This window comes from Ictidomys tridecemlineatus, unplaced genomic scaffold, assembly GCF_052094955.1.
Source record: "Ictidomys tridecemlineatus isolate mIctTri1 unplaced genomic scaffold, mIctTri1.hap1 Scaffold_736, whole genome shotgun sequence".
Taxonomy (NCBI): domain Eukaryota; kingdom Metazoa; phylum Chordata; class Mammalia; order Rodentia; family Sciuridae; genus Ictidomys; species Ictidomys tridecemlineatus.
The window spans coordinates 174,498-196,725 of record NW_027525327.1 but is presented as its reverse complement, the minus strand read 5'-3'; the positions used below and the strand labels follow the sequence as shown (position 1 = coordinate 196,725).

At 40.7% G+C, this 22,228-nt stretch overlaps 1 long non-coding RNA gene across 7 annotated transcripts; it reads right to left on the bottom strand.

The window, feature by feature from the left end:
- Positions 1-306: 306 nt before the first annotated feature.
- On the bottom strand, positions 307-21,195 carry LOC120885471 (uncharacterized). 7 transcript variants are annotated; one of them, XR_013433910.1, is made up of 5 exons: positions 9,341-11,150; positions 9,113-9,217; positions 3,458-8,343; positions 1,287-2,731; positions 307-1,111 (listed from the first exon to the last, which is right to left on the bottom strand). It is a non-coding gene; the product is annotated as an uncharacterized LOC120885471 (long non-coding RNA). The 7 variants fall into 7 exon arrangements; XR_013433906.1 differs by lacking the exon at positions 307-1,111 and having other exon boundaries at positions 1,118-2,731; positions 9,341-9,516; positions 9,728-11,146; XR_013433907.1 differs by lacking the exon at positions 307-1,111 and having other exon boundaries at positions 1,118-2,731; positions 3,458-3,658; positions 3,738-8,343; positions 9,341-10,878.
- Between the last annotated feature and the right edge of the window lie 1,033 nt (positions 21,196-22,228).

Below are 22,228 nucleotides of genomic sequence, written 5' to 3'. Positions count from 1 at the left end.
GAAGGAATGAAAGTCTGAAGTCAGGTGAGGGACTAAAGGAGACTCTCTCTCAAAATTATAAAAAGTCTGGAAATGTAGCTTTGTTCAAGGGACCTTGCTTCAATTCCCAGTACTGAAGAAGAAAAAAGGAAATATGAGCAAAATAACAACAGTTCCTGAAACATAGTACAACAAATAACCTTTGTAAAGGTTTGATCATTCTTACATGATCATACTGGTTATTATCTTAGAAGCATAAACCCAATGAAGAACAAAACTGTGGCCCTTTAAAACATCTCCCTAATGTAAAAAAATGTTTCACGTTTTACTACCAGAGCCCCTTTATTGGTATTTTCTTTCAGCCACAGAGCCTTCCTAAATATCCCAGGCTTTCTAAATCTTGAAGTCCTCCCACCTCAGGCTCCTTAATAGGTGTGATTACAGGTATGACCCACTGTTGCAAAGTTACCAGAAATTGGTTATTAAATAATTATCAGAAGCACACATATATTTACATCTTATAGAAACACCGGCCCCCCTGTTTAATTACCCCTTCAATGTCATCAACTCTGCATTATTATTCAATCAAGCATATTATTCAATCAAGCATATTTCAGCAAGTTGTTATGAAAAGAGCTACATGTATGGCATGTTCTCTCTCTAATGTAGAATTTTATAAACAAAAAGTTTACTTGAATGTAGAGTAAGGATTATTAGGGTCTAGGAAGAATTGAGGAGAAGATGGAAGACAAGTTGGTGGAAGTGACCAATGCCCTTGGTATGAATGAAGATATAACATGAACCCCTTCAATGTTTGTTGTAAATATGTCAATAGATACATTTTTAAACAATACAAAAAATGAACATGAAGAAAACTAATTCCTTTCTCTCCTGTGGGAGCAGGTGCAGAATTCTGTAGTCCTTGAGTTCTACCTGGAAAGGGACCACAATGTGGGGGGAAATTTCCCACCTTGGGAAAGCCTTGAGCAAGCAAGAACCAATCCACTTACCTGAGGGTTGCTGAGCAGGATCCTTAAAGTCACAGAAATTACTTCTTTTATGGATAGGATTGGAGGCTTCTGTATAAGCACCTATCAGGTCTTGGCATCCCCATGCTACTGCAGATGAGGTCCTAGTCCAAAGAGATCAGTGCATGCAAAAGTACAGAAGGGAAGATGAGCCTGTTGGACACCACATATGTCTCCCAGGGGCATTCCCACAGCTTTTTTGGTCTCTGAAACCCATTTCTATTTCAGATCTGCTTCCCCGGGCCACAAGCCCCACACAGGAGCCCTGCAGATTCACACCTTCCTTGTTTGGGTTGGAAGGTACAAGGTGGAGTGGTGCCCAAACTGAACCTGGAATATCCAGCTATAGTAGTGTCTTGGTGCAGGCACATTTTCCATCTGTGCCCTTCGTATTCTAGACCTTTAGGAAGATTTTCAGATTAAATCAGCCTCTTTTGGTCTATAATAACATAATGAGATTTGTATTAATGGATTATAGTAATTGTGAGGAATTTTCTAAAAATATTTATTTAGTTGTAGATGCACACACAGTATCTATGTATTTTTATGTGGTACAGAGGATTAAACCCAGTGCATCACACGTGTGAAGCAAGCACTTTACCACCGAGGTATAGCTTCAGCCCAGGGAATTTTTCTAAATGACATTTTATCCCCTCTTTAAATAAGAGAAAAAAAGTAAGTAGTTATTTCATGAATTTAATCAGTTAGTTGTAAAGCAGAAGAGCAAAACCCTCAGTGAATGGCAAAACAAAAGCCCCTTCTTCTGACATTTGCCTTTAGTTTAAACCCCAACTATTGTCTTGCCATTTTCAAACTTAACCTCTTACCAGCACCAGCTTCTGACTTGGGCCCTGGCTACTATGCTACTCCTATCATTCAGAATTTTATAAGTGAGTTATCATTACATCTATCATAGAAAGCATATCATTTCTTATGAAAAATTGACATTTTCTCTTTTATCTTGTTTTATTCAGAGTGAGAAAACTAGAGGGAAATATGAAAGGCAAAGGGTAAAATATGAAAAAGATGGTCTCCTCTCAAGAATGAAGGAACTGGCAGGGGTTGTAGTTCAGTGGTAGGGGGCTTGCCTACCATGTGTGAGGCACTGGGTTGGATTCTCAGCACCACATAAAAAATAAATGAATAAAATAAAGCTATTGTGTCCATCTGCAACTAAAATTTTTTTTTAAAAAGGAAGGAACTTAAATTTGATTAACAATTAGAAGTGTTTGGATAAATGATCTGCACACTTCTTTTACTGTCATTAGATACAAGAAGACAGACTCTTGATCTCCCATTGTTTATTAATGTTCTAGGTTTATGAAAAAGTTTTTAGAAAATAGAAAAAATATCTTAACTCATTGCTTAAGAGATCCTGACAAATCGTAGAGCGTACTTATTAATCACTAAAGGCCACTGAAATGAAAACAATGTTACTGAGATGTAAAAAAAATTTAACTACCTAAAATAAAACTTTCTTTCGCAGCAACATCAGTACCCCAGAGTATATCCTAACATTTGAAAGGGTGGATGTTGGAGCATCAGGGCACTGAAGACCAGTGTGTCTCACTGATCCAAAGCAGAATCAAGAGGCAGAGGTTGTGTTGTCTTGCCTGCCTAATGGCTCATTCCAACCACGCCTATTCACACCTCACCAAGCAAATATCTTCACTTCTGTTCTTTTCAGTGGTGGTAGGTGTGCTGCAGCAGCCAGCAACAGGGTCCTGTTTGTGAATGAAAAATAGATAAGGCTGTCTTAGCCTTCCCACTTTCTGCCCTGTGGGCCTGGGTCCCATTGGCTGTGGATTGTAGTCTACTGATGGCTGTGAGCTGTTCCCTGCTGGGAGGCCTTCACCTGAGAGCAGGCTGGAACTGCACTCTCAGGCTCCCCACAGACCTACTGAATCAGAATCTCCTGTTAAAGTATGAGCAGGTGATTCCTTTTGGTATTAGAGTTTGGGGAGCAAGAACAATTTTCTAAGGGTGTGGAAATCAGAATTAGACAGGCATCAGTATAGATAAGTAAATAAAGTCAGGTCACATCTAGGAGGCCAATTTTGAGTGAGTCTGAGAAGTGGGAGACTTTTCCTGAGGGATCTTATCAGGAACCTGCCCCTGCTCCAACCTGTTGTCAAAGTAACCAGTCTCAGGAAAATCTCTGCCCTACAAGGAGCTATAAGGTTATTAGGGTGTTTTTCCTCTATTCCATCCTGCCCTTCTGCCTTCAGCATACCTATTTCTCACCTTTTGGCCATCCCTCCAAGCATTCCTGGGCCTAGTCATGACCACAGGAACAAGAAAAATAAGGAGGGAAAGAGAACATCAAAGGAAGCCTAGGTCATATAAAAAGGGCAGAACACCTGGCTTCTTGGGATACCAGGATAGCAGCTATGCCCCCTTTCTCCCTCGCAAGAGTAGTCTTTTAAATAAATTCTGCTTCATTTGCTTGCCTTGGCCTGCTTCTCTAATGTTCAAACTTCAACATGTGCAGAAGCAGCAGTCTTCACCAATAACCAGCGATATCATATTTGGAGGTTCATATTTTGAGGAGCTTACCTCTATACTGAGGTAAGCTCCTCTCCATACATCCCACATCAGTTTGAGGTACATCTTTCTTTCTCTTATTTTGGAGGATGATGGGTACCTGTCGGCTATTTAAATGCAGTTAGTGCAGCCACCACTCTTCAAGACTAGGGTGAAATGTTTCTGGCCTAGGCAGCTATTAATCACCTGTTAAACACAGAGCAGGTATGTTGGGGTCTGCTGAAGCCTCTTCCTACTCTTCTGTCCAGGCTCAGAGAGCAATTGGCTTGAGTATACAGTGTCCCTAGTCCCGATCTTCCTTGGATGTGTGGAAGTGGATGAAGGAGTATGGAACAACATGAGGAATTTCTAGCCTGAGCTACAGTCAGGGGAAAATCCTAAGGTTCCTTCTCTGAAAATTTCTCCCAGCTGCCCTAAGAGGTATAAAAGGTGATCTGTAGATGAATGACACTGAGGGAAAGCCCCAGTTACATTTGCCTCCATTTGAGCCACACAACACTCCCAACCCCATGTCCATTCCCTCCTGGATGCTCCCTTCATTTGCAAATCAGAAACACTGGCAAACACTGGAGAAGGAGGAAAGAGTGGGGTGGGGTGGGGGGCGCAAGGGGCACCGAGAAGAGTGCGTGCAAAGGGCCCCCGGTTTGACCCGACGACCCAGAGCAACGCCACCCGACCCCACAGCACCACCCGACCCCACAGCACACCACGAGACACGACAACGAACACGCGCACAGGGGCCCGGCACAGGAGCCAGGCCCCAGGACTGGAGCTTAAAGCTCCATGGTAAGGGAGGGCTGGCTTGGGTTAGGAACAGCCCACAAGGCAAGAGGGCAGGGGAGGGAAGGGAGAGGATCACGCAGGCCAAGGTCAGCGCAGCGCCCACGTTCACTGCCAGGTGTCAGGCTGTGGGCAGCCAAGGGGGCCCAGGCGAGGGGCAGGGCTGTGTTTCCCCTAGGGAGCCTCGAGGGCTCAGAGGCCAGCCCATTGCACTCCTCTGCAATCAAGGGGAGTAGATCCTCCAGACAGGGACCTGGAGCCAAGCAGGGTCAAAGGATGGCCCTGGGTGTGGAAAGGCTGCCAGCGCCAGCATGAACCTTGGTGTCTGGGTGGGTAGGGACCCGGGACTCATGGGGGAGCCCAGGCTGGGGAGAATCAGGTTGACTGGAGGTTCCAGGCAGTGCAGAAATCCCACAGCACCAGGGCAAAAGAGGGGAGGTTCAAGTGCAGGCACCAGCAAGGGGCCTGAGATCTAGAGATGGGGACAGGGCCAGGGTCCTGGAGATTAGTGGTCTGGGACTATAGCAAGGAGCCAGGCCCAGGTCTGGAAAGCCAGTTACTACGCCCCCCCATCAGTCCCAGGGGATGGGAGGAAGGGAGTGGAGACAGTGGACCAGGTGGCACAGGGGGGAGGAAGGCTCAAGGCCCAGGTCCACCTCAGGCTGTCTGGGGTCCTGGAGCATGGTCACAGGTCTGAGAAAAAGGATGTCTTAATAATCCCTACTAAGGGGCCCAGGCACTGTTTCAGGACTATGTATTTAAGGAAAGGGTCTTGAAAACTAGACAAGGATGGGAATCTATGGCCATGGAAGTTGTACACAATGAAATCGTAAAATTGTGAGGCCAAGTTTTTACGACCAGGCAGTAAACATGTGGGAATGGGATAATGGCACAGGACTGGTGCAGGGAATATTAAAAAGGAATTTAAATGAGTCCAAAGCAAGACATCTAGGTAACAAGTGTAAAGAGCCAGTAACACCAAAAGGAAGAGATGCTGGGCATGGGGGGGGGATGGAGTATCTGTCTGCAGCTTCCCTCAAAAAAGGCCACAACACTTGCATTGCCCAGCCAAATTCCCATATTCAGTGCCCACACTGGTACTGTTCAGCTGGATCTTATTTCCTGCAAACATACCTACTGTGCACCTATGGCCTTTCCTCATAACCCTATTTCTCACACTTGCATGGTAGAGCTGAGAGGCCTAATTGCCTGTGATGTTTCCAGCTCTGCTGCTGTGTCCAGTGTTCAGCCCCAGGTGTGACAGGAGCCCAGCCATCCCATGGCAATCCAATCTCAGGAAACCAAAAGTTCTAGGCAACCCCCTACCCACACCCCACCCCACCACTATATGAAGGAAGGAGACTTACCATCTGAAGCAGGGACATCCAGCTTGGCCACCAGTATAGCCCCTCAAGATGGAAAGGGCTTCTTCCTAGTCATTTCAGTGACATGATTCTCACACATCAGGTACTGGCTATGAATGGGTCAAACTGGCCCTTCCTGGAAGTCTGATATAGGAGACTTCCAGGAGCAAGTCTTATGCTCAAACCTCAGTTTGTTTGTGTGAGAATCATGCGAACCCATAAAAAATACTGAACTGTTGACAAAAGGTTTACCTCTGTGGTCCCAGTTACAGTCACAAATGACATAACATTTCAATCAATGAAGATCAGTTTATAAGTTGGTCCCATCAGACTAGATCGCTTAGTGATGTAGCCATCTTACTTTATGTGGGTACATACTCTGATGTTTGCATATGGACAAAATTACCTCAGGATGCATTTGTCAGAAAACATTACATCATAGAGCAATACCTTAAGTGTATGCCTGTGAACAAGCATCATGTTGTTCCTTTATATAAATTACTCTTACTTATATGCCTTACAATTAAAATTGTCTATTGTGCTCCAAAGAGAGGCTAAGGTAGAAAAGCTGCCTAAAATTTTACAGCCTGCTGCCTAAAGCTAGGAGTGTCAATCAGTGATTGCTTCCCTAGATTGTACCAGGCCCTGGTTTTTAATCACAAGAACAAAACAAGTCCTAGAGCCTTAGTCTTCTAATTCCACCAACAATATGGGGCCACCAAACCAGAACAAATTCAAGTAAATTTGCTCTTTCTCATCTCAGATGTGTATTGCTCTATGGTGAAAATGTCAATCCTGCGTTGACTTCATAGGATCAATTCCCCTGCTATAACCCTTCCCCTAATAACCAACCTTCCTCATGTCTGCTCTTTATTGAGTCTGAGTTTCTTCTGATACTCTAGACACTTGGACAATACAAAGTCATAAAACAAATTACATCATGAAACTCAGTTATAACAACTACATTATGCTAAAATAGAACCAATAATAAAATCTGTTACTGTTTTTAATCTGGAAAGCCCATGGTTAAGGCAATGCCACCATGTTCCAGAGGAGAATGTTCATGAGAGTTCTGACGTTACCAGTGGGTTAATCTATTAGTTGGCTTAATAATTTGAAGATACTACAGGGAGGTGGTGAAAAGTAAAGGCATATGGGGCATAAATGGAGGAAGTAAGTCATTATGGGTTTGGCCTTGAGGACAGTATTTGTCTTTGGCCCCTTCCTCTTCTACCCTGGTTCCCCACTGCCAAGAGCTGAGCAGCTTTCTCTACCATACCCTCTGCCATGATATTCTGCCTCATTTGGGTGCCAGATCAATGGTGCTAATTGACCATGACTGAGTCCACTGAAACCATGAACCAAAATAAACTGTTCTTTCTCCAAGTTGTTCTTGTTTAGGTTATTTTGATCACAGCCATGAAAAACTGACATAGCATCTTTACATCTTTTTTAGAAATTTTTTTTACTTGTCAATGGACCTTTATTTTAATTATTGATATGTGGTGCTGAGAATCAAACCCAGTGCCTCACACATGCTAGGCAAGCACTCTGCCGCTGAGCCACAACCTCAGCCCTGAAGTTATTCTTAAAAATATTTATCAAATATATAAAACCTCAATCATATAACCACAAATATTGACTTAATAAAATTATTAGTTACAACACCAGAAATGTACCACTTGCCTGAGACTCTGTTCCTCACAATTAATATCCTGGAGGCGTCAACCTATAGGAACTTGATGACAAGTACCAATACAAAAGTATTTTATTTTTTAAATACATGAATGAAATTACCATTAATTTTAAAATAAAGGCACTCTGCTTATTTTTCTATGAAATCTTTATACTGAAAATATAAATGTTCCTCCTGGTAAGAAAATGTCCACCAAGTGCCTAAAAACATGAACCAATAACAAATGTATACTTAAGTACATCTTATCTTCATTTTTCTTGGAAAACCTATATTCAACCCTTTGAGTTAATACTCAGTGGAAACTAAAGTTGATAATTCCCTTCCATCTTATAGAAGATAACACTCAACTATTACTAACACTTAAGCATAAAAACCAAAGTTCCTAAGCACTATAACTATATGGAATACAACTATTTTACTTCATTTAGCAAATGTTACTGGTACTTAACCATGTGCCAGACATTACAAATGACCTCTACTAAATTTTCATTACAGTCCTCACATGGGTCCATTATTTCTATCATTTTTGAAAACACACAAGTGATGAAAATTTTTATAACTCCCATATCAATATCATGCGGTCAATGTCCACAGGTCAAGTTCAAACTCCAAAGCAAGACAGATTACCAAGAGACCCACAAAGGGGTCGGACACAGGAAAGAGGGTCCATCTGGTTGCAGCTTGTTGGGCCAGCCCACCCAACACCAATTCCATTTCAATTCCCTCTTCCAGACCCTCTTTGCCCCCACCCACACAGCCCTGGGTGCATTTTTAGCAGCACTCACCCTAGGACTTTGTCCAGCAGATTTTTCACCTCAGTACTCACAGTTTGTAGAGACCAGGAAGGGCACTGGCTACAGCTGGAGAGATGCAGGAAGTAGGTGTGAAAAGTCCAGTTTCACTTGAAGGGTCAAAGGTGAAGGACAAATGCAAGAGCTCATGGATGCCAGGCCTGGGAAGAACATCAGTGTCTAATGTACCATCCACTGCTTCCTCTCAATCCTTCTCCACAACTTTGTAACTTACTGCACCATCTACTAATTTCTTTCCTATTGCCAATCTCTCCCCCACTAGAACATATACCCTTTTAAGGGCAGCATTTTTCCTGGTAAGGAAAATATTGAAGCAATGTCCCCGCAGTCTAATTGAAAAGGATCATGTTATGATTTGGACATAAAGTGAAAACTGTTAATGCAGAATGATTCAAAGGTGAAATTATTACACTTAGAGCTGTGACCTAAATCAGTTCATCTTATTTTGAATAGAGTAATTGGGTGGTAATCATACACAGGTGGGGTATGATTGAAGGAAGTGGGTCACTGGGTACCTATCTGGAATGGGTCCATATTCCCTATGGCCTCTTTCCCTTCCCCTCTTTCTGTCTTCTGGCCAACATCAATGGGGCAGCACTCCTCCATCATGCCCTTCCGCCATGACATTCTGCCTCATTTTGGGCCCAGAGCAATGGAGTACGTTCACCATGTACTGAACCTCTGAAACTAGTTTTCTTATCATGTACTTTGTAGTTAGTGATAAAAACCTGACTAACACAGGCCACAAGCCTTGTCTAGGGGAGGTGAAGGATACAGAAATGCACATACTAGAAAATGCCTCCTTGGAGGGCCAACCAGTAAATAATTCTGCCTTGTAGTGTGCTCCACTCCTCAACTCTGCTCCTGTGCCAAGAAAGCAGCCATGACTGTGTTCCAGTGAAAACTTACTTAGAAAAACATGTGGCAGGCCAAATTTGATGCCCAAAAAAACCATGTCCTAAATGAAGAAAAGTTCAAGTACATAGAAAAATGCCATCATTGGATTGGGTGGATCTGTCAAACAGAAACAAGAATGGCAGAGGTTTTAACAAGTCTAAAAACAAGAATGGCAGAGGTTTTAACAAGTGACACAAAACCCTGAAAATAATTCCCCAGGCTGGGAGTGGTGGCTCCTACCTGTAATTCCAGCAGCTCAGAAAGCTAAGACAGGGGGATTGTGAGTTCAATGCCAGCCTCAGCAAATTATGGAAGCCCTAAGCAATTTAATGAGACCCCTGTCTCTATGTAAAATATTAAAAAGTGTTGGGTAGGTGACTTGGTAGTTAAGCACCACTGGGTTCAATCCTCAGTACCTAAAAAATAAAAAATAAATTAAAAGGTACCACATTGTTAGCTAAAGACAGGACCACAAATGTAAACATTAAGAACCTGAATCTAACCTGAATCTAATATCAACCTCACAGCCTCAGGAACATATTTTGTAAGGTCAACACCCACTTGAGTTTATAAGGTCAACACCCAGTTAAGAGTTTAACACAGGTACAACTGAATTTTATAACCAACCTCATGGTGGAGCTAAAGGACACAAGCTTTCAGGGACCAGACAGGAGTACTGAAGAACATTTCTACTACCTGATGATACCTGCACCAATTACACAAAGTAGAAAATAAAAAAGAAGAAAAGAAAGAAAATGAAAATCCATCATTTCTCATTCTCATGAAAATCATTAGAAAAATCACTGAATCAGCAATAACCTCATATAAAAGTCCCATTCAGGGCTGGGATGCAGCTCAGTTGATAGAGTGCTTACCTTGCATGCACACCATGTTGGGTTCAATTCCCAGCACCACCACCAAAAAAAAAAAAAAAAAAGTCTCCCTTTCACAACAGACATAAAATATTTAAATCCTCAGGAACAAACAACATGAAATATATGCAGCTCGGGGCTGGGATTGTGGCTCAGTAGTAGCGCACTTGCCTAGCAGGAGCAAGACCCGGTTTCAATCCTCAGCACCACATAAAAAAATAAATAAATAAAAGCATTTTGTTGTATCCATCTACACCTAAAAAATAAATATTAAAAAAATTTGCAGAGCCAAACTTCAGTAAGGAGCACATGTGGTGATTGCAGGGAACACATGCCCTGCATGGGTCAAAAAAACATTAATTTTTGAAAAAAGATGTCATAATGAATGTTAATTTTAATCAATATCACAAACTTTGGGAGCAAGATAAAGTCGTTGGAAAATATATTTGAAGAGGTATGGGGAAGGGGGCCAATCTTGTAGAGACTAGCTGTGATATGTGGGAAGCCAGAGTGAATGTTTTGTCTATTTCTGGACCCCACAGTCTTGCAGGCAGGAGCAACCACACTTTTTTTGGTTGGAGGGGTGTGGTGAGGGAAGTGCTGGGGATGGAACCCAGGGTCACTCTATCATGGAGCAACACTTGTGGCCATTTTAATTTCGAACAGTATTTTGTAAGTTGCTGAGGCTGGCTTCCAACTTGCAAACCTTCTGCTTAAGCCTTCCCAGTCACTAGAATTATAGGCATTGGCCACCAGGCCAGTCAGGTTCTTCTTCTAAGAAATCATTTTCTCCACCCACTTACTTTTTAAAGCTCCTGGGTAGCCTTTTCAGACTCCATAATTACAAAGGCTTGGAATAATGGCATCTTTTTTTCCACCTGGTCATGGGTTGAGCCTGGAACCAGGGCAGAGGGTGTCTTGGTTTTGGTGCTAGGCCATATGTTATGTAAGTATGAAATATTTTTAAATACTTCTAAATGTTTCATGTTTTGGAGAGTTTTCCCTCCTTGCTAGAGCATGATGTGTTGCCAGACCTTATATGTCCCATCAGACTCCCCATGTGTCAGCCACTGATCTAAACTACTGAGCTTCAGAAAAATCTTAACTCCATAGTTTTGCCAGACACCCTGAGAGCTTAGGTTAAGGTAGGGCCACCTCTGTCATGTGAAAGACCATAACACTTCTCTGAAAGCCTGGAGCCAAGCAGTGACAAGGCCTCATCAGCTGCAAATTAATCTCAGAAGCCTCATCAACCAATACCACCTGTATCAACTAGTAATTAGAGATCTTACCTGTTATGCTGACTGTACACCAAGGTGGTCAAGCTGGTTCTCCAAGAACTGCTCCTGTACAGGAAAATCTCAGCTTCAAGGACACTTTACTTTTCACAAAGCCTTTTTCCATATTAATTGAACAGTGGGCTTTAAGAATTTTGCAAACCATTAATATGTGGTTAAAGTACTTCATCTACCAGCAGTATGCTATGAAGATTTTTCACATTATTCTCTCCCCTCTGAGCATGTAAACCTACACAAAAATTCTCATTCTATTTCAATAAACTCTGATTCAGCAAATCATCTCTTCATTTCTGTCATATACAACAACTGGCTGCCAGCAGGATTTCATAATTCATAGAGGTAAATATTGAACAAGGTTCAAATTTTAATTACAATTTTAATGAAAGCATAGAGAATACAAATTGCATAGCATTCTTCTTCATGCTCAATATTCCACTGTATTTTCAACTTTGATGACCTGGGAAGAATTTCTAAAAGTGGCAAAAACTATAAGAATTCTGTGCCATGCTCACAAACACTTCTGTCAAATTAGTTCAGTAGCATAAAGCTGTTTTCACTATAACTTGTGATATGTGCACTACTCAGTACCTTAAGATGATGGCATAATTTTTTTTGACCTGTAAGCATATAAAGGTAAATGAGTATATTACTATTCTTAATCTTTTCATTTTGAAATTTTGAAACTATTCTCTATCCTAACAAGCTAGAAAACTTTAATTACTTATATATTTAGGTAACAGGAATTAAACCCAGAGGACTTCAATTACTGAGCCACATCCCCAGCCCTACTTTGTGTTTTATTTAGAGATGGGGTTTCACCGATTGTTTTGGACATCCCTAAGTTGCAAAGCATGGCTTTGAAGTCATGATCCTACTGCTTCAGGACCCTGAGCTGCTGAGTTTATGGGCATGCACCACCACACCCAACTAAGTTACCAAGTTTTAAATACATGGTATACATAAAACAATAGGTTGGAAGCCAGGAACGGTGGTATGTGCATGCAATCCCAGTGAGGTGGGAATTTGAGGCAGGAGGATCACAAGTTTGAGGCCAGCTAGTAAACATAGTGAGACCCTGTCTCAAAAGCAAATTTAAAATAACTGGGGCTATAGTTCCTTAGTACAGCACCCATATACCCCCAGTCCAGAAAATTAAGGTATGAAGATCTCCACTATCTACACATAGTAAATTAAAGACAAACAATTTCAGATCACACAGATGGTTCAACTAGGACCTGTCTACATCACAGAACAAGGCTTCTGTATGCATTTTACAAGTATCTTTTCAGGTTTAAAACCTCAAGAATACACACTCCTTTTATGAAAACTCAAACAACTGAGTGTTGTGAAGGCACACATCTCACAAGAAAAATTTACATACTCATGGGCTGATGATGAAATTCCCACATTCTTTATAATCCTACTGCCACTATCTCTATCAAATGCTTTAATACCTTGCTTAAATAAAAGCTTCAATTGCTTACTAAACCCTTAAAACACAGACAAAAACCAAAGTTCTTTAGCAAGCTACAAAATCATAGAAAAAAAAAATGGAAAGCCCCTGCCCCTTGTAATCCCAGCAACACGGAATGCTGAGGCAAAAATGCAAGTTCAAACCCAGCCTCAGCAACTCTCCAAAGCCTTAAGCAACTCACTGAGGCCCTAAGCAACTCACCAAAGCCCTGTCTCTAAATAAAATATAAGAAACTGGCTGGGGATGTGATGCAGCGCCTCTGGGTTCAATCTCCAGCACCAAAACCAAGCAACCAAACAAAGATATAGATACAATAGCGACACTCCTGTGAAAACATTACTACCAGCAAGAATCACCAATACATCTTATAATACAGAAGATCACCATTGATTATCCTAAATACTTGAAAAGTCTTAATTAAAAACAGGAGAAGACTGGGATTGTGGCTCAGTGGTAGTGAGCTTGCCTGGCAGTTGAGATACTGGGTTGGATTCTCAGCATCACATATAAATAAATAAATTTTTAAAAATGTCCAATGACAACTAAATATATACTAAAAACAAACAAAAAACATGAAAGCCAGGCACAGTGGTAACCATCTGTAATTCCCTCTCAGTTAACTGGAGGAATAAGGAAGAAATACAGAAAGTTAGTAAGCAGCCTGGGCAATTTAGGCCTTGTGCCAGAATAAGCAATAAAATCTTCTGTGGCTAAGCCAGGCGAGGTAGTACAAACCTATAGTCCCAGTGGCTCCAGAAGCTGAGGCAGGAGGACTAACAATTCAAAGCCAGTTTCACCCATTTAACTAGGCAGTAAGCAAATCAGTGAGACCCTCTGTAAAAAAAATATCTAAAAAGGGCTGAGGATGTGATTCTGTGCTTAAGTGCCCAGGGGTTCAATGCCGTGTACATAACAAAACAAAAAAATTCAATGGCTGTAGCTCAGTAGTAAAACTCCCCTGGATTCAATCCCCGGTATCAAACACACACACACACACAAACACACACACACACACACACACCACATAAGAATGAATATCCAACTTGTTTATGAAGTACACACATTTCTAGCAACTCTGAAAACTGAGGAAGGAGGAATCAAAGTTTGAAACCAGTCTTAGCAACTGAGGGAGACACTGTCTTAAAATAGAAAGCAAAAAAGGGCTGGGAGTGAGGCTCAGAGGAAGAGCACTCACCTGGCATGTATGAGGCACTGGGTTGGATTCTCAGTACCACATAAATAAAATAAAGTTTGCCACAGTTCAGCTGCAGCAAAATAACCAGAGGGTGACGAACAACTTGTGTAAGCTGATACAGCAGGAGTGGAAGCCATTTATTGTAGGACAACAGAGGTATTTATACATTTTGCACATCTTATCTTAATTAATATAAACTAGATACATCAGTCAACCAATAAGAAATCTCTACACTTAATGGCTCGCTTTTGTTACTTCTCAAACCACTCCCACTGGCATTTCGCCAGGCACTATCCAGACTTGTTTAGGAACTCTAACATTCCCCTGGCAAATTACCAGGTGTTATTTTGGCTATTTACAAACTCTAACAAAAGTTATTGTGTTCACTTATAATTTAAAAAAAATATATTAAAAAATATAATAGAAAGCAAAAAGGACTTGAAGGTAGCTAAGTTACAGAGAATATCTATGTTCTACCCCTAAATCCCCACAAGAAAATCAAGAATGTTGGCCCATGACTGCAGCTCTGAATTCAACCCTTATCATTCATTAAATTGCTTAAGTTGGGCTGGGGTTGTAACTCAGTGGAAGAGTGCTTGCCTAGCATATGTGAGGCACTGGGTTTGATCTTCAGCACCACATAAAAATATACAAAAACAAAACAGAAGTATTGTGTCCACGTATAATCTAAAAAAATATTAAAAGACCTTTTTTGAGTTATAAAAGTACTAGAAAACAAATATCTTTACAAACAAGAATACCCAGTTAGAACACAATGGGGGAAGACTCATAAGGAATAGACATGTTGGTGGTTCGTGCCTCCCTGCACAGGAACACTAGACACTAAACCCAGGGCCTCCATGCATGCTCAACAATCACCCTATACCTCAGCACAGAAATCAGCAATTGTTAAAAATATATAACACCTAGGAATAAACTCACATGCAAGCTCTACAATTATAAAACTGCAAAAGTTTTCTGAAATGAGAAAAAAAAAAATCACCCAACTGGAGTCAAACCTCTGAAACACAAAAGACAAACACCTAAACCTGGACCCTGAATGTATGAGCCTGTAGTAACAGCTGCTCAGAAAGCTGAGACAGGAGGACAACTTGAGCCCCAAACATTATCACAAGCCTGCACAACATAGAAAGACCCTCTGAAAGAAAGAAGGAAGGAAGGAAGGAAGGAATGAAGAAAGGAAGAAAGAAAGAAAGAAAGAAAGGAAACAAGCAACAAATATGAAATAACTCTACTCCGGAGCTGAGGCCAAGGAAGAAAAGTTGCAGGCTAGCCTGCTTCTAAATAAAAAAATGAAAAGTGCCAGGAATAAAGCTCAGTGGGAGATCACCCCTGGGTCAATTCCCTAGTTCCAGAAAATAATAATAATAATAAAAAACCATAAGACAGTTCTCAAAGAACTGGACAGGCTGGCATATTGGCACACATGAGCTTGGGAGGCGGAGGCAGGAGTAGCACAAATTCAAAATCAGCGTCAGCAATTTAGTGAAGCCTTAAGCAACTCAGCAAGACCCTCTCTCTAAATAAAAATAAAAAAAAACTGGCTGAGGATGTGGCTCAGTGGTTAAACTCCCCTGGGTTCAATCCCCAGTTTCAAACACACACACACAAACACAACACAATGAATGTCCAGCTGTTAAAGATGTACACTCCTTTAATTAATCCCAGCAACTCTGCAAAATAAGGAAGGAGGAACCAAATTTGAAGCCAGCCTTGGTAAATGAGGAAGCCACTGTCTTAAAATAAAAAGTAAAAAGGGCTTGGGATTTAGCACAGTGGCAGAGAAAATCTGGATTCAATCCCTAAACTACCAGCTTAAAAAAAGAGTTGGCTGATGAGAGCAGCTCTGAATTTAATCCCCAGTTCCGCAAAAAATAGAGCCTGTAATATTATGATCCTTTAAATAAAGGCATAAGAATGCTAGAAAACAAATATCTTTATAAACAAAAATAACCAATTAGAATGCAATGGGGGAAAACTCATTAGGAATAAATAAGGGTTTGAAGAGTTGGGGGGAGGTTGACGTGATGATGCAGGTGAACGCTCGGCATTAAACCCCAGACCTCCACACATGCTCAACATTCACCCTACATCCTCAGAACAGAAATCAGCAATTGTTAAAACTATGTAACACCTAGGAATAAACTCTCATGCAAGCTCTACAATGATAAAACTTTTCTGAAATGAGGAAAACAAAAGACAAACACCTAAAACTGGACCCAAAATGTACCAGCCTGTACTCCCAGCTTCTCAGAAAGCTGAGACAGGAGGACACCTTGAGCCCCCAACTTTAACACTGCACTGGACAATATAGGAAAACCCTCTTCCAGAAAAAGAAAAAAAACAACAACAAATATGAAATAACTCTACTCCAGAGGTGAGGCAGTAGGATGAAAAGTTGCAAACTAGCCTGCTCTAAAAAAAAAAAAAAAAAAAAAAAAGACCAGAGATAAAGCTTGGTGGTAGATAACCCCTGGGTCCAATTCCAGCACCTAAAAAAATAAATAAATAGATAAACAAACCATAAAGCAGTTCACAAACAACCGGATAGGCCTCAAAACAAAAAAACAAAAGACATATGTACAATAGCAACACTCCTATAGAAACATTAATACCAGCACCAATCACCAATACACTTACTATACATATGATTACCACTGATTATCATAAACACTTTAAAAGGAAAACTCTTCATTATAAAATGTGAGAGCCAGGCATAGAGGTGACCATCTATAATCCCCCCTCAGTTGCTGAAGTTAGAGAGCGCCCTAGGAATTCAGACCTTTTGCCAAAATAAGCAATAAAAATTGTCATGGCTAAACCAGGCAAGGTGGTGCACACCTGTTACCCCAAGGGCTCCAGGGGTGAGGCAGAATTAATGTGAGTTCTAAGCTAGCCTCAGCAACTTAGCAAGGCACTAAACAACTTAGTGAGACCCTGTCTCTAAATAAAATATTTTAAAAAGGCTGAAAATGCGGCTCAGTGCTTAAGTGCCCTGGATTCAATTCCTAAGGAAAAATAACAATAAACAAACAAACAAAAATGCATAGCTTTACCTTAATGGTGAAATTTCCCTGGTTTGAATCCCCAGTGTCAAAAACACACAATACACACACACACACACACACACACACATACACACACACAGACACACAAGCACACACAAGGGAATTAGTGTCCACCTGCTTACAGAGATACACTCCTTTAATCCAAACAACTCTGCAAACTGAGGAAACAGGAATCCCAATTTGAGGCTAGCTTCAGCAACTGACGGACACATTGTCTTAAAAACTACAAAAGGGGCTGGTTTGTGGCAAGGCACTGAATTCCATCCTCAGCACCACATAAAAATAAAATAAAATTAAAGGCAGTGGGTCCAATTGCAACTGAAAAAAAGAAAAAGAAAAAACTTAAAAAACATAAAAAGACTTTGAGATGTATCTCCATAGCAGAAAAATATCTGTGATCAACCCCTATATCCCTAACAGAAAAAAAAAAAAAAGCTGGCCCATCAGTGCATCTCTCAATTTAATCCCCAGTTCTGCCAAAAATAGAGCACGCATATTATCTTTCATTAAGTCATAAGAATGCTAGAAAACAAATATCTTTGTAAACAAGAATAACCAGTTAGAACACAATGGGGGAAAACTCATTAGGAATGAATGAGGGGTTGAAGGATTGGAGGGTGATGAATGCTGGGCCTCCACACATGCTCAATATTCACCCTATACTCTCAGCACAGAAATCAGCAATTGTTAAAAATATGTAACACCTAGGAATAAAGTCTCATGCAAGCTCTACAGTTATAAAACTGCAAAACTTTACTGAAATAATAAAAAACTTCACCCAAATGGAGTCAAACCTCTATTTGGATAAAAATCATAAGTAAAACAAAGACAAATGCCTAAACTGGACTCAAAAGGTACCAGCCTGTAGTCCCAGCTGCTCAGAAAGCTGAGACATGAGGTCAGCTTAAGCCCTGAACTTTAAGGCTAAACTGGACAACATAGGAAGACCCTCTTCCAGAAAAAGAAAACAAACAACAACAATAAATATGAAATAACTTTACTTCAGAGGTAAGGGAGTAGGATGAAAAGTTGCAGGGTAGCCTACTACTAAATAAAAAATAAAAAGGGCCAGGGATAAAGCTCAGTGGTAGATCACCCCTAGGTCCCATTTCTAGTTCCTGGAGAAAAAATAAATAATAATAGAACTATAAAGCAGTTCACAAACAACAGGATAAGCCTCAAAGCAAACAAACAAAAGATATATGTACAATAGTGACACTCCTGTGGAAACATTACTACCAGCACCAATCACCAATACACTTACTATACATAAGATTACCATTGATTATCATAAACACTTTAAAGGAAAAGTCTTCATTAGAAAATGTGAGAGCCAGGCATAGAGGTGACCATCTATAATTTCCTCTCAGTCTCTGAGAGGGGAACTAAGGCACTAAAGCAGGAGGAATAAAAGTTAGAGAGCAGCCTGGGAACTCAGACCTTCTGCCAAAATAAGCAATGAAAATTTTCATGGCTAAACCAGGCAAGGTGGTGCACACCTGTAATCCCAGCGGCTCCAGAGATGAGGCAGAAGGATTGTGAGTTCAAAGCCAGCCTCAGCAACTTAGCAAGGCACTAAGCAACTCAGTGAGACCCTGTCTCTAAGTAAAATATCTTAAAAAGGCTGAAGATGCGGCTCAGTGCTTAAGAGCCCTGGATTCAATCCCTAGGGAAAAACAACAACAACAAAATGCATAGCTGTAGCTTAATGTTGAAACTCCCATGGTTTGAATCCTCAGTATCAAACACACACACACACTCATTCACACACACACACACACACACACACACAGGACACACACAAGATGCACGCACACACACACAGGATGCACTCACACACACACAAGGGAATTAATGCCCAGCTGGTTACAGTGGTACACTCTTTTAATCCCAAAAACTCTTCAAATTGAGGAAAGAGGAATCCCAGTTTGAAGCCAGCTTCAGCCACTGAGGGAGACATTGTCTTGAAAAGTAAAAAGTGGGGCTGGGGTTGTGGCCTAGCAGGTGCCAGATGCCGAGTTCCATCCTCAGCACCACATAAAAATATTATACAGGCAGTGGGTCCAACTACAACTAAAAAAAAAAAAAAAGAAAAAAAACTCAAAAAATGTAAAAGGGTTTGAGATGTATCTCCATAGCAGAAAAATATCTGTGATTAACCTCTAAATCCCCAAAAGGGGGGGGGAAGCTGACCCATCTATGCATCTCTCAATTTAATCTCCAGTTCTGCCAAAAATAGAGCATGTATATTATCATTCATTAACTCATAAAAATGCTAGAAAACAAATATCTTTATTAAAAAGAATAACCAGTTAGAATACAATGGGAAAACTCATTAGGAACAAATAAGGGGTTGAAGGGTTGGGGGTGGCTGGAGAGCTGCTGCAGGTGAACACTAGACATTAAACCCCAGGAATTCCACACAGGATCAACATTCACCCTATACCCTCAGCACAGAAATCAGCAATTGTTAAAAATATATAACATTGGGCTGGGGATGTGGCTCAAGCGGTAGCATGCTTACCTGGCATGCATGCAGCACGGGTTAGATCCTCAGTACCACATACAAACAAAGATGTTGTGTCCAACGAGAAGTAAAAAATAAATATTACAAAATTCTCTCTCTCTCTCTCTCTCTCTCTCTCTCTCTCTCTCTCTCTCTCTCTCTCTCAAATATATATAATAAAACACTTAGGAATAAACTCTCATGCAAGCTCTACAATTATAAAACTGCAAAACTTTCCTGAAATGATGAAAACTTCACCCAACTGGAGTCAAACCTCTATTTGCATGAAAATCATAAGGGAAATAAAAAACAAACACCTAAACCTGGACCCAGAAAGTACCAGCCTGTAGCCTCAGCTGCTCAGAAAGCTGAGGCAGGAGGACAACTTGAACCCCGAACTTTAGGACAACATAGGAAGACCTTCTTCCAGAAAAAAAAAAAAAAAACAATCAACAACAACAAATATGAAATAACTCTACTTTTAGAGGTGAGGCAGTAGGTTGAAAAGTTCCAAGCTAGCCTGCCTCTAAAAAATTTAAAAAGGCTAGGGATAAAGCTCAGTGGTAGAACACCTCTGGGTCTAATTCCTAGTACCGGCAAAAAAAAAAAAAAAAAAAAAGAACCAAAATCAATTATAAGAAAAGACTGGCTGGGCAAGGTGGCACACACTCCATAATCTCAGCAGAGCTCAGGATGTTGAGGCAGGAGTACAAATTCAAAGCCAGTCTCAGCAATTTAGCAAGGCCCTAAGCAACTTAGCCAGACCCTGTCTCTAAATAAAATATAAAAAACTACCTGGGAAAGTGATTCAGTAATTAATCTCCCTGGGGTTCAAACCCCAGGACCCCCCCAAAATATAAAAAGACAAAAATGTTCTACCACACAGGTGCTGAACAAAATGTAAAGGAAGTCTACCTCCCGAACCCACAGAAATGCAAAGACTCAAAACCCTGTTGTTAGACCTTGGGTACTGACCCAGCGATTTCACTTCCACAAACTCATTTTGAAGAGTTAGGGCCAATTCAACAAATATATTCCACAAACTCGCTTAAATAAGGGCAAATAATGTGGGCAAACTAGTGCCTGAGTAGATCCCAAGTATTCCGGAGCACAAGCCTAGAGGATACCAATTTTAGGCCAATCTCAAGCAAGTCAGTGAGACCCTATTGACTCAAAATAAAAAGTAAAATAAATAACAAAAATGGACTGACGGGGCAGGGATTGTGGCTCAGTGGTAGAGCGCTTGCCTACCATGTGTGAGATGTGGAGTTCAATTCTCAGCACCACATATAAAAAAGTAAAATAAGATTCATGACAACTAAAAATATATTTTGGAGATGTAGCTCAGCGATAAAGTAGTCCTAGGCTCAATCCCCATTAGCAAAACTAGTTTAAACAAACAGCAGCAGACTACTATGAGGAAATATCAGAGCTTTGGCTCATTCAGGCTTCTAAAACAAGACCCCATGGCATCTCTACCTTGCAAACAACCATTTATTTCTTACCGTTTTGCAGGGGTAGAAGTTGGAGATTGAAGACTGCTTCCAAATTGCTTAAGACACTTTCCTGAGGGCTCCTCACAAAAGGGAGAATCACTTTGGAACTTTCTTTACATAGCCACAGCTATATCCTGGGGTGTGAACTCCACCCCAGAGGTCAAAAGGTGGAAGGGTCCTCCCCCTAGGAGATAAGTTTCAGCACACTAATGGCACAATTCTGGCATCACCACTCCCTCAATAGGGTGGAGTAAATTAGAGTGCATCCAAACAAAATATTACTCAGCCTTTGGGAAACTATTAGACCATGAGGCAAACAAACTTTTCATGTTGAGAGACAACTAAGGAAATCCAAACACCACCAAACACAATACTAATGAACTACTGTTGATAGTCTTAACTATTTGTGAAAACTTAGCATTGAGAGATACACAATAGAACATTCAATGCAATGGTTTTGCTGGCCATGCATGGAGAACTATTGAAGAGGTGAAAAGTGGCAAAAGCACAATCTCTCAACTTTTGTGAATATTGAAAATGCTCCAGGGATTCCTTCTCAGTGAAGGAGCTCTCCCGCTCCCGTCATGATATGAGGCACTGGGTTCCATCCTCAGCACCAAATAAAAATGAATAAATAAAATAAAGGTACTATGTCCATCAAAACTAAACATAAATAAAGTAAATAAATAAATACAAAAGAAAGAAAATGCTCCACTCTTTTTTTAAGTTATTCATGTTTCCATTTACTGATATGAAAAACCTTAAGACAAACTGTCACATAAGGCAGCAGGAAACAAGCCAGGTGCAATGGCAAAGGCAAAGGCATGTAATCCCAATGGCTCTGGAGCTGAGGCTGCAGGAGTGTAAATTCAAAGCTAGCCTCAGCAACATAGTGAGGTCCTAAGCAACTTTGCAAGACCCTGTCTCTAAATAAAAATTTTAAAATGGGCTGGGGATGTGGCTCAGTAGTTAAGTGCCCCTGGGTTCAATTCCAATTTATTTATTAGTGCCAATAAATGAATAAATAAGAATCAAAATTTTAAAATACCAGGGAACAAAATGTGAGTTCATTCAGGTAAATTTATGTGTTATATGTGCATAGTAAACAAAAATTCAGGGTGATAACCTCAAATTAACTTGAAAATATTAATACTAAAGTCACATTAGACTATGATTTCCATGACTACTTCCTAATGAG